Raw genomic sequence first — 13,432 nt, 5'->3', positions numbered from 1 at the left:
CCTCAGTTTCCTCATCTGTAAATGAGACTAATAACATCTGTAGTATCTTCCTCGCAAAGACATCGTACGGTTCAAATGAGTTAATATAGGGTGTCCCAAAAGTCTTAGTGCACCTTTAAGTGCTTGAGGTTTTACAATTGTACTAAGACTTTTGGGATATACCATATATGTTAAAAAAAAAAACTTGCAAAATTTAAAGCAGTACATAGATATTGGGGGGGGGTTTCATTGTTATTGTTATTCTTCAGTTGTTTCATTGTTTCTGACTCTTTGTTGACCCCATTTGGTATATTCTTCGCAAAGATACTAGAGTGGTTTGTCACTCCCTTCTCCAGCTCATTTTTATAAATGAGGAGCTGAGGCAAACAGGGTTAAGTGACTTGCCCAGGGTCACACAACCAGTAAGTGCCTAAGGCCAGATTTGAACTCAAGAAGTTGAGTCTTCCTGACTACAGGCCCAGCAGCTCTATCCACTGTGCCACCTGGCCACCCCACAGATGTTGGTTACTACTAAGTAATCAACAAGCATTTATTAAGCACTTACTATATACTAAGTGCTAACCACCCTGCTAAGTGCTGAGGATACAAAGGGGAAAGAAAGGAGAGGACTAAGCCTTTTGATGGATATGTTCTGGTACCCACTACATGTCAGGCCGCTAAGTAGCACAGTGATACACTGTCAGGTATGCCAGTCAGGAAGACTCATCTTTCTGCATTCAAATGTGGCCTCGGACACTTACCAGCTGCATGACCCTGGGCAAGTCATTTAACCCTGCTTACTTTAGTTTCCTCATTTGTAAAACGAGCTAAAGAAGAAAATGGCAAACCACTCCAGTATCTTTGCCAAGAAAACCTTCAAAGGAATCATGAAGAGTCAAGCACAACTGGAAACAACTAAAACACAATACTATGTGACAGGCACTGTGTTGAAGCACTTTACAATTGTTACTTCATTTGATCTCATAACAACCCTGGAAAGTAGGTGCTATTATTATCCCCATTTTACAATTGAGCAAACAGAGGTTAAGTGACTTGCCCAGGGTGACATAGCTTGTTAAGGTATGAGGCTACTGTCTGACCGTGGGCAAGTCACTTAACCAAAAAGTTAAAAAAAAAAATGAGGCTAAATTTGAACTCAGGTCTTCCTGAATCCAGGTCCCGTGCTCTATACATTCTACTACCTAGCTGCTAAAAAAAGAAAGGCAAAAATATAGAAACAGTCCCTGCTGTCAAGGAGCTTACATACTAATGGAAGAGACAACATGTAAATAATCAGTTACGTTCATGTCTTAGAAAGGGATAGTGAGAACATTGGCTGGTATATGTGGGAGGCATAAGGAATAAAATCTATTTTACCTTAGCAACACAAATAAGTACTTTGGAGGTAGATAAAATGATTTAAACATTGTACGTTGCAGTGAGCCTGAAAACATTTGAGCCGATGAGGTATTTCCTACAACTGATTGAAATTTCACCTGAACAGAAATAAACAAGAGTAATTCAAATCCAGGCTTATACCCTTCACCAACAGGAAATCTGTCTCTGGGGTGTTAAAGGCCTCATAAAGTTGGGGAGCTTTAGTTGACTGATGCTACCAGATCAGACCTCTCTGCCAAGAAGAATTCATTCATACAGCATATTGAAAAAGAAAAAGAATGTTACAAAAATAATGACATGCTAGAAAATGAACACGACAATGCCCATATAAGCATTCACATGTTTTGTTTTGTTTTTCCCAAAATGTCAGTGACCAGTTTACCAGGGAGGATGTTGTTTAATTACTGGATCCAAATAAAGAAGTGCTTACCTAAATGCAGAACTTCATTGACGATGTATCTAGTTTTTTGGTTTTTTGCTTTTTATCATATGGCCAGACAGATGTGTATTTAGTAATAAAACAGTTGTGCCTTTTTCCTTAAGGTACAGGACTGGGGTTTGACACAGATTCTAATCTGCCCCACCCCACCCTACCCCATACAAACCTTGTCTTACATAGCACCATTACTTCCAAAATATGTTTATGTCTATGGTGTTTTTTATCATCACCAAAACAAAAACAAATAAACAAAAAAAGACCCCAAACCCTAAGGTCCAAAGAAGCAAATGATTTGCCTGAGGATAGATAGTGGATTAGAATCCTAGGTATTCTGATTTTTACTGTAAGCATCTTCCACTAAACTAGTTTACCTCTATGGGCCTTTCTCTATTTACATTTGCTTCTCCCTAAAAAACAAACAAACAAACAAACAAACAAAAACATTCTGGGGACATGCAAATGATATTATAAAAGGTAAGGCACTCTTTGGATAAGAAATACAAAGAATCACTAAGTGATGCTAGATTCCTCCTTGAAATTTGAACAACTGTATAAAGTTATTTTTTTTTTACTTTCACAATATCTTTTTTTTTGTAAATTAAAAAAATTTTTAACTGCCAAAGCAAGGAATTTTTTGATCATTGGCTATTGAAATAGTATGCATTTCATACTCAAGTGCACCAACATAGTCTGTTTTCTTTTGCCAAAATGTTAGTAAAATCCGTGAAGAACTTGTCTATTAAAACATGTTTGATTTCCAAATGACAATGCAGCTGCCTCTTCCTGTCCCCTCCCACCTCCATAGTCTTTACATTTTTTAAACTAATTTTTTAAAATTATCAAGCATTTTCTCCCACCCTCACACTCCACTCGGGGAAGGAAAAAAAAAAGAAATACAAAACTCTTAAAACAAATAAATGTAGTTGAGCAAAAGAAGCTCCCATATTGGCCACATCTAAAACTGTATGCCTCATTCTTCATATTGTGTCCATTACGTCCCAGTCAGGAGGTAGGCAGCATTCTTCATTATTTATCCACTGAAATCATGGTTGATCAACGCTTTGATCAGGAAGTAGTTGTCTCTTGCTACTGAAGACTCACTAAATGGTAGTTACAGACACAAAGACGATTAAGTAGTCACATCACAGAGGACTGCTACTACATTGCAAAAAAAGTTAATTAAGGTGATTGTCATGAGGAAAGTTACTTTCTGTACTCTAGACTTAGATCCTAATATGAATTTCACTCAAACGTAACAAGATTGCCCCAATGTTTTTAATGACCTGGGCCCAGCCCTGCACGTTAATAAGACCAAATGAGCTAGGGATGAATATAAAGTCTTGCATTTAGAGCATTATATGGAGGAGGCCTGATTAGAGAGCAGTCGGTCTGAAAAATATCTGGACTCTAACTTCGATATATGGCAGCCAAAAATAATATAAGTACTGTTATCTGTGGCTTCATTAAGAAGGGCTACTTTTAGGAATGAGGAGGTAATGTCCCCCCTGTCCTCTGCCACGGTCATATAATATCAGGGTATTGTGTTCCACTCTGGCCCCCCTGTCTAGGAAGGACACAGATGAGCCAAAGGTGTCCAAAAGAGGGTAGTCGGAAAGGTGAAGGGTCTCAAGTCCATACTACGTGAGGATCTGTTGAAGGAATGGGAATGTTTAACCCAGAGAAGGAAAGGCTCAGGGGGCCATGATAACTATCTTCAGGTATTTGAAAGGCTGTCACGTCGAAGAAGGGTTAGATTGGTTCTGTTTGATCCCAGAGAGGACCATGAGCAGAATTTACAAGAAGGTAAATTTAGATTTGAAAGAAAGAACTTCCTAACAATGACAGGCATCCAAAAGTGAAATGAGCTGCCTTGGAAGAGGTAGTATGTTCCTCCGAATTGGAGATCTTTAAGCAAAAGACAGCTAGGTGGTGCAGTGGATAGAGCACGGGGCCTGGAATTAGGGAGATTCATCTTCACAAATTCAAATCTGGCTTCAGAGACTTACCAGCTGTGTGACCCTGGCCAAGTCACTTAACCCTGTTTGCCTCAGTTCCATTTTCTGTAAAATGAACTGGAGAAGGAAATGGCAAATCACTCCAGTATTTTTGCCAAGAAAATCACTGAAAAACAACTGAACAACAACAACAAAGCAAAAGCTAGATGTTCACTTGTCTACACAGGTCACTTCAGTCTCTGAAATTCCAGGATTCTATTACTCCTCCAATACAAATCTATGTCTGGGACCCCACAGAAAAACATCAGCTTTTCCTGACAGCCCCTAAAACACTGCTTCTCCTTTGACTTTAATCATGGAAGGATATTCAGCTACGTTTCCCAATAAAAGGATTTCTAAATCATGGATTGCAGATCCAATCCTCTCCCTTGCAAATTCGAAAGCAAGCCCAGCCTGAGTCTAGGAAGGCAGCAGAAGTGGCCATCTGCTCATGCACACAGATCAAGAGCATATCTCAAAGTCTTCGTGTTGCTGATAGAAACAAGAACAGTGTTGACCCAGAAATACTGAAGAGGCAAGCAATCAAAAATTTTTAATAAAAATCTTTGGATACAGAAAAACGAGAAGAATGAAGGAAGCAAAGCAGAGAGATATAACACTAAGTGAAATAACCAGAATAACAGACGAAACAGAACATAAAATAAGAGAGAAATTTCCTACTTTGAGCAAGGCTGCCTTGTGCTGGTGATAAGCAAATTAAATAAGCTAGAGTCCATGCCCTCAAGGAGCTTATAATCTGATGACTTCCAGCCTTACATTATTATTATTAGTTTATGAATATAAAGACAAGATACTGATAAAGTTATGCAAGAAATTTGGAAATGAAGATCTCCGACCATCATCTCGAAAGGAGAGAAAATTGGCAGGCAGATCAAGAAAGGCATCATGGAAGAGGTTCTTTTTGAGCTGGGATGGGAGAAATTTCAGTAGGCAGAGATGAGGACAGGAAGAAGCCATTGCAGGCCCAAAGGATGACATGCACAAGCTCAAAGAGAATTTAGGTGATCAGTTTCAGAAGAGTGATAGGTGACTAACCCAGTTTAACCACAAGCATAGAGTAAGTTGAAAAGGGAGGGTGAAGCCAAATTGTGGAGGGCCTTGGATGCTGGGACAACTATACTTTAGCTGGGAAGCAATGAGGAGCCACTAGAAGTGGTATAATGCAATCAGATGGGTACATTAGAAATATAAATTAGGCAGAAATATAGATTGGAGAGAGGAGAGAGGAAGAAAGACCAGTTAGAAAGACTATTACAACAGATAGTGGAGTAAAGGTAGGGAATTCACCTGAGCTCTCCCAAACTGCCATCCAAACAACATTAAAACAATACCTCAAAATGAATTTTGGAACAGCAGAACCAACAAAAGAACAGGGAGAAACATTTTCCAGTCCAAGACAACTTAAAAGGTTGGCAAGTAAAGTCCATCTCACTGGGGTGACAGTCAAACATACCCTGACAAGCTAGCAGAAGTTCTTGGGTGCAACTGAATTAGAGGCAGTGGCTTCAGGAGTTCAGACAACTGATTAGAAGGAGACTACAGAGGACCCTTTGCTAGCACTAGAAGCATTGCTGCATTGCCCATATGCAGTTCAGGATCATAGTCCCAGGGCGAGGAGGGGCAGGAACCCGTCTCATAGTTCCAGAGTGGAAAAGAGTGTTCATGGTCACTCACAGACCAGAGCACAGGCCAGGAGAGCAGTGATCACACCTCTCCTTAGATCATACCACCTTGGAAGAACTGAAAATTTACAGACCCCCAGAGCTAGCTCTGAAAACAGCAGCAGGAAAAAGCCTAAAGCTTGGGGTGTCTCCAACCCCAGTTAAGCAGAAGCCAACTTTAATATGAAGTTCAAAGTCAAGAAGTAGGCTGGAAAATGAGTAAACAACAACAAAAAAGAATCTGACCCTAGGAAGATACTATGGTGACAGGGAAGATCAAAATACAAACTCAGAAGAAGACAACAATGTCAAAACAGATATATCCAAAGCCTCAAAGGGAAATGTGATTTGGTCTCAGACCCAAAAAGAATTCCAAGAATATTGAACTTTTTGAAAAAAGGATTTTAAAACTCAAATGAAAGAGGTAGATGAAAAATAGAGGAAAGAAATGATAGCAAAGAAATAAAATCATGAAAAATGAGTCAGCAACTTGGTAAAAGACACACACATATGAAAAAAAAACCCTGAAGAAAACACCTTAAAAAAAAACCTTAAAAAAATATGCCATATCATAAAAGAAGCACAAAATTCCAATAAGGAGAAGAATGCCTTAAAATGAAGAATTGGACAAATGGAGAAAGACGTACAAAAATCCACTGAAGAAAAGAATTAGCCAAATGGAAAAGGAGGTACAAAAGCTCACTGAAGGAAATTATTCCTTAAAAATTAGAATTGGGCAAGTGGAAGCTAATGACTCAATGAGACATCAAGAAGCAATAAAAACAAAATCAGAAGAATGGGGGGAAATGAAGAAAATGTGAAATATTTCATTGGAAAAAAAACTGACCTGGAAAATGGAGAGAGAGTAAAAGGAGAGAGACAGAAGGATAAACAGGAGAAAAAGCAGGATAGAGAGAAATACATAGTTAGTAATCATAATTCTAAATGTGAATGGAATGAACTTGTCCATAAAATGGAAATGGATAGCATTGTGGATTTAAAAAACAAAATTCTAAAACATGTTGTTTACAAGAAACACCCTTGAAGCTGAGAGACACACAGAGTTAAAATAAGGGACTGGAACAGAATCTATTATGTTTCAGTTAAAGTAAAAAAACAGGGGTAGCAATCATTATCTCAGACAAAGCAAAAGCAAAAATAAATACAATTAAAAGAGATAAGCAGTGAAACTACATTTTGATAAAAGCTACCATAGACAGTAAAATTATATTAGTGGGGGACCTCAAGTTTCCCTAATAAGAACTAGATAAATTTAAACAACAAAAAAAAAATAAGAAAGAAATTAAGGAGATGAATAGAATTTTAGAAAAGTTAGACATACTAGATCTCTGGAGAAAACTGAATGGGAATAGAAATGAGCATACCTTTTTCTCTGGCCCCTTCACTAAAATTGATCATGTGTTAGGGCAAACTACCAAAAATATTTTATAAAGATAGGAAAAAAATAACAAAATTCATCAGGAAGGATAGGCAGAGAATATCAAGAGAATCAATGAAAAAAAAAAAGCAAAGGAATGTGGTCTAGTTGTACCAGATCTCATATTGTATTACAAAGCATCAATCATCAAAATGATCTGGTACTAGACAGGACCCAGGAATATCATAGCCAAAATCCAGAGACTCCATATCAAAGAAAAACATATTGCAAGCAACCATAAAGGACTGGAAGTCAAGAATAGTTCAAATACCTTAGTAGGGTACAGAATTTTTTTCTTTTATGAATGTCAGGAATTTGTTTTGCTTAGCAATGTATATTTGGAGAGGAAAAGTGCTTTTTTCCCCCCAAAAAACCCAAGCAGTATGGAATACAGATGCACAGTTTCATTCACATACAGTCAGTCACCTTTGGTGTTTTATATGTATTTGAAAATGCTTGCTTTTGGTGTTCATTAAATACAAAATTATTTTTAAAAATAAGATGACAGTGTATAATGGATTGGAGACAGGAAAGAGAATGAAGGAAGAGAAATTAGAAAGGAGGTTATTGTAGTAGTCCAGGAGAGAGGTAATGAGGGACTCAGCTAGGACAGTAGTAATGAAAATAGAAATTAAGAAATGAATTCACTTCAGATCTATCAATCAGTAAGTATTTACTAGGGATGAAAGATGAAACTATATACACAGTAAAGATATGTCTTGCTAACAAGAAGAACAGATCTAGAAAAAAACAAGACAGATAAGGGATGAACTTTGACTACCAGGTTTCAGCAATGAGCGTGGCTTGTCCATATGTTACCTGTATTTGCTACAGCAAAGCATATACTTGAATACTTATCAGATTAAATAATTTTTCAAGCTGAAGCATATTAGCAGTCTGCCATTTAGAAATTTTTTTTAAGGCAATTGGGGTTAAGTGACTTGGCCAGGGTCACACAGGTAGTAAGTGTCAAGTGTTTGGTCTGAGGCCAGATTTGAACTCCTCCTGACTTCAGGGCTGGTGCTCTATCCACTGTGCCACCAAGCTGCCCCAGAAAATTTTTTAAAAATCCAGAAATGTAATGTTCTTTGTTAGAAGGCACAAAGCACTTTTAATCTCCTTCTCTCTCTCCCTCTCCCTCCCTACCTCCTCCCTTTAGCTCTTTCTGTTTTCTTTCTTTCTCCTTTCTCTTCCCTCAAGCTCATCAATTCCCATGTGCTCAATTACCACCTTTCTTAAACATTTAAAAATTTAATAATCCTTCACAAGGGCTCCAAACCATTATAGCTGGTGGAGCTGGAGGGTCTTCTCATCCCTAAATGCTGTTGTTGAGTTATTTTTCAGTCATGTCCAACTCTTTATGACCCCATTTGGGGTTTTCTTGGCAAAGGTACTGAAGTGCTTTGCCACTTCCTTCTCCAGATCATTTTACAGAGGAGGAACTGAGGCAAACAGGGTTAAGTGATTGCCTAGGGTCACATAGCTAGTAAGTGTCTGAGGCTGGACTTGAACTCATGAAGAGGAATCTTCCTGACACCAGGCCCAGAGTTGTATCTGCTGTATTTCACCTAGCTGTCATTTCACCCCTAAATAAAATTATACAAATTCAACAAACGACACTATTCAAAGTTATCATAGGTTACACCCTCTCTTGGTACTTTGTTTTTGTTTGTTGTTGTTTGTTTGTTTTTTGCTTGTTTGTTCTCATGAGGCAATCAGGGTTAAGTGACTTGCCTAGGGTCACACAGTAAGTGTCAAGGGTCTGAGGCCACATTTGAATTCAGGTCCTCCTGACTCCAAGGCTGGAGCTCTATTCACTGCGCCACCTAGCTGCCTCCTGTCTTGGTATTTTAAAGTGCCTTCTTCAACCCCAAATAATTTGGAAAGAACAAAAGTAAAATAAGACAACAACAAAAACAGATAAATTTAAAAAAGGGGGGGGGGAAAGAAACTTTCCCCCTCAAAGAAACAAAATTAATCTCAGATGAGCTTCTATGATGCAAGGGTTTGTTTGTTTGTTTGTTTTTCACAGTAGTATTGAGGACCTGGCATCAAATGGAAGTCATTCCTTCACTATTAAGCAGAAAACCAAATCATTCTCGATAAAATTTCTCCAGGGGAGCCCTATGAAATATTGGACATATTAAATGGAGGTCTGGATGAAAGTTCCTTCCTGAGGGTCCCTATAAGCATACCAAATGATCAAAAATCCCTTCAGTAGATCCCTGCAGTACACAGGGGATGCCAAATGAAAGTCTGTACTCATATCCATGCTAAGAAAAGTAGACCACCTCAAATTAGATAAATCATTAGGTAACCTGATTTTTTTTTAAATAAGAAACTGAAATTATCAGTATTAAAAATGAAAGGGGTCAATTCACAACCAATGAAGAAGTAAAATTATCAAAAACTACTTCACTGACTTATATGGCAGTAACATTGACAATTCAATTGAAATGGATGAACAGTTACAAAAATATAAAATGACTAGATTAGCAGAACAAGAAATAGAGAACTTAAATAACCCAATTTTAGAAAAAATAAATTGAACAAGCTATATATGAACTCTCAAAGAAAAAAAAAACCAGGACCAGGTGGATTTATAATCAAATTCTGTCAAACTCTTAAAAAACAATTAAATTTAATATAAACTAAATGGGAGAAGATGGGTTCCTACAAAATTTCTTCTATGATCCAAATATGACCTTGATATCTAAATCAGATAAAATCAAAACAGAAAAAGAAAACTATAGATAAATATCCCTAATGAAAATGATGAACAATTTTAAATAAAATTTTAGCAAGGAGACTACAGCAATATATCAAAAGATTATCTACTATGACTAGGCTAGGAATGTGGAGCTAGTTAGACATTAAGAAAACTATAAACATAATTGACCATATTAATAACAAGAGCAACAAAATTAAGAGATACAAAATAAGCTTTTGACAAGATATAACACTGATTCCTGTTAAAAATATAACACTGATTCCTGTTAAAAATTCTAAAAAGCATAGGAATAAATTGCTTTTTCCTTAATATGGTAAATAGTATGTACCTAAAATCAAGAACTAGCATTATCTGTAATTGGAATCATAAGATTGGGATAAAGCAAGGATGTCCATTATCACCATTACTTCTTAAATTTTAATATTGAATATTTATTTTTAATATTCTTTTTTTAAAAATTGAGTTCCAAATGCTCTTCCTCCCTCAGATCCCTCCCCCATCCACTGAGAAGGCAAGCAATATGATATCAATTAGAAAATAAAGTGAAAAAACTATAATTCAATTTGCACTCAGAGTTCATCAGTTCTTTTTCTGGAGGTAGAAAGCATTTTTTCATCATGAGTCCTTTGGAATTGTCTTGAATCATTGTATTGAGCACAATAGCTAAGTCTTTCATAGTTGATCATCATTACAATATTGCTGCCCTGTGTACAATGATCTTTCAGTTCTGCTCACTTCAATTTGCTTCAGTTCATATAGGTCTTCCCATGTTTTTCTGAAACCATCCTCCTCATTTCTTTTAGCACAATAATATCCCATAACAATCATACACCCCAACTTATGCAGCCACTTCCCCAATTGATGGGCATCCCTTCAATTTCTAATTCTTTGCCACTAAATAAAGATTTGCTATAAATGTTTTTATACATATAGGTCCTTTTCCTTTTCCTTTTCCTTTGATCTTTTTGGAATACAGACCTACTAGTGTATTGCTGGATCAAAGGGTATGCACAGTTGTATAGTCCATTGGCCATAATTCCAAATTATTCTCCAGAATGGCTGGATTGCTTACAACTGCAACAGTTCATTACCATATCAATTTTCTACTCAGCTCTGGTCTTTTTATCAGGAATGCGTGAAAGTCCCTTATTTCATTAAATATCCATTTTTCCCCCTGAAGGATTATACTCCATTTTGCTGGGTAGGTGATTGTTGGTTTTAATCCTAGTTCCTTTGCCTTCCAGAATATTATATTCAAAGTCCTCTATTTCTTTAACATGGAAGCTGCTAAATCTTATGTGACTCCACAATACTTGAATTGTTTCTTTCTGGATGCTTGCAATATTTCGTAGGAGCTCTGTAATTTGACTATAGTATTCCTGGCATTTTGGGATTTCTTTCAGGAAGTGATCAGTGGACTCTTAATTTCTATATTTCCCTCTGGATCTAAGATACTGGGGCAACTTTCTTTATAATATATTGAAATCTGATGTCTACACTCTTTTTTTGATCATGGCTTTCAGATAGTCCTATAATTCTTAAATTATCTCTCTTTGATTTACTTTCCAGGTCAGTTACTTTTCCAATGAAATACTGCACGTTTCCTTCCACTTCTTCATTCTTTTAACTTTGTCGTATTGTTTCTTGATGCCTTATGGAGTCATCAGTTTCCACTTGCCCAATTCTAATTTTTAAGGAATTATTTTCTTCAGTGAGCTTTTGTACCTCTTTTTCCATTTGGCCTATTCTGCTTTTTAAAAATTCTTTTCTTCAGTGAATTTTTGTGCTTCTTTTACCATTAGCCCAATTCTGTTTTTCAAGGTGTTATTTTCTCAGGATATTTTTGTACCTCTTTTACCAGGCTTTTAATTCTCTTTTCATAATTTTCTTGCATCACTCTCTCATTTCTTTTCCCAAAATTTCCTCTTCCACCCATCTCTTTAACTCTCCCAGGAATTCCAGTTTGGTTTGCATCCAATTAGCACTTTTCTTTGAGGCTTTGGTTTTAGGGATTTTCATATTGTTGTCTTCTTTGGAGTTTATGGCTTGGTTTTCCCTGCCTGGTGAGCTTTTGTACCTCTTTTTCCACTTGGCAAAGCATACTTTTTAATAAGTTCTTCTCTTCAGTGAATTTTTGTACATGTTTTTTCCATTTGGTCAATTCTGCCTTCTAAGAAGTTCTGCTCTTCAGTGGATTTTTGTTCTTCTTTTACTATTTGGCTTATTTCATTTTTAAGGTGTGTTTTCTTCAGTATTTTGTTTTTGTGCCTCCTTTACCACCAAACCATTGACTTTTTTCCATGATTTTCTTTCATCACTCTATTTATTTTCCCATTTTTTCCTCTACTTCTTATTTGATTTTTAAAATTCTTTTTGAGCTCTTCCAGGAATTGTTTTTGGATCTGAAACAATTCACATTTTTCTTTGAGGCTTTGGATAGAGCAGTTTTGACTTTATTGTCTTCTGAGTTTGTATTTTGATCTTCCCTGTCACCATAGTATCTCCTCAGGGTCAGATTCTTTTTTGTTGTTGTTTGCTCATTTTCACAGACTGTTTCTTGACTTTTAACTTTATGTGTAAGTTGGCGTCTTCTGCCAAGGAGGAGGGGGCACAGTTCTAACCTTCAGTTTTTTTGTGCTGCCATCTTCAGAGGCAGTTCTGTGAGGTCCGTAAGTTTTCAGTTCTTCCAAGGTGGTATAATCCAAGGAGAAATGTGGTCACTTGGCCTGTGCTCTGTCTGTGAGCAGCCACAAGCACTCTTCTCTACCCTGGAACTGTGACCAGGGCCTCTGTACCCCTGTGGCTGCAAGCTTTAGCGTGTCAGTGCTTTTCCTCCTTGCCCTGTGACTGCGACCTGGAACTGCATATGAGCAATGCAGCAGAGTTCTGCAAAGGACCAGCAAAGGGCTCCCTGTAATCTCCTTCTGACCAGTTATCCAATCCCCTTACAGTCTGTGGTCTGAGAACACCAGAATCTGCTGCCACTGATTCAGTTGCCTTTGATGATTCAGTTATCCCCAAGGCCTGCTGCTGGCTTGCTGGGGCGTGGCCTGCACTGGCATGGCCTGCACTGGACTGTGCTCCACTCTCACCCCAATGAGACAGACCTTTTCTGCCAACCTCCTGTTTCTTGGGCTATAAAATTGTTTCACCCCATCCTTTTATTGGTTCTGCCACTCTAGAATTCATTTTGAGGCATTATTTTAAATGTGTTTGGAGGGGAATTTGAAAGAGTTCAGGCAGGTCCCTGCCTTTATTTCATCATCTTGGCTCCACCATCTAACATTTATGTAATGACAAAAATCTTCAAAAGACTTGGGAACTCTGATCAACACAATGACCAACCACAATTTCCAGAAGACTCAATGAAACATGTTACCCACCTCAAGATAGGTAATGTACTCAAAAGTTCAGATTGAGACATATTTTGTTGGACCTGGCCAATTTGGGAATTTGTTTTACTTGACTATACATGTTTGTAACAGGGTTTTTTTTTTTTTTAAACTGCTTTATCAATGTAGGGGTTAGATAATGGGAGAGAAAATAAGATACATCTTCTTTTGAAAACAGAAGTTAATAAAAATCCAAGTAATCATAAAGCACTCAGTCCTTTACATTATCTTCCCCCAAGCCACAAACTTAGAAACCTTTTGTGAGACTGCTGAATAGATATTCCATACTCACCTCAGACCTGTACCAGGAAACTCACATTATTATGGAAGATCAGTAACATCCAGATCTCCTGGATCCTCACCAAATTAATTTTCTATT

The sequence above is a fragment of the Phascolarctos cinereus genome, unplaced genomic scaffold (genome assembly GCF_003287225.1).
Source record: "Phascolarctos cinereus isolate Bilbo 61053 unplaced genomic scaffold, phaCin_HiC Scaffold_5;HRSCAF=322, whole genome shotgun sequence".
In the NCBI taxonomy this organism is placed as follows: domain Eukaryota; kingdom Metazoa; phylum Chordata; class Mammalia; order Diprotodontia; family Phascolarctidae; genus Phascolarctos; species Phascolarctos cinereus.
This window is presented reverse-complemented; position numbering follows the sequence as displayed.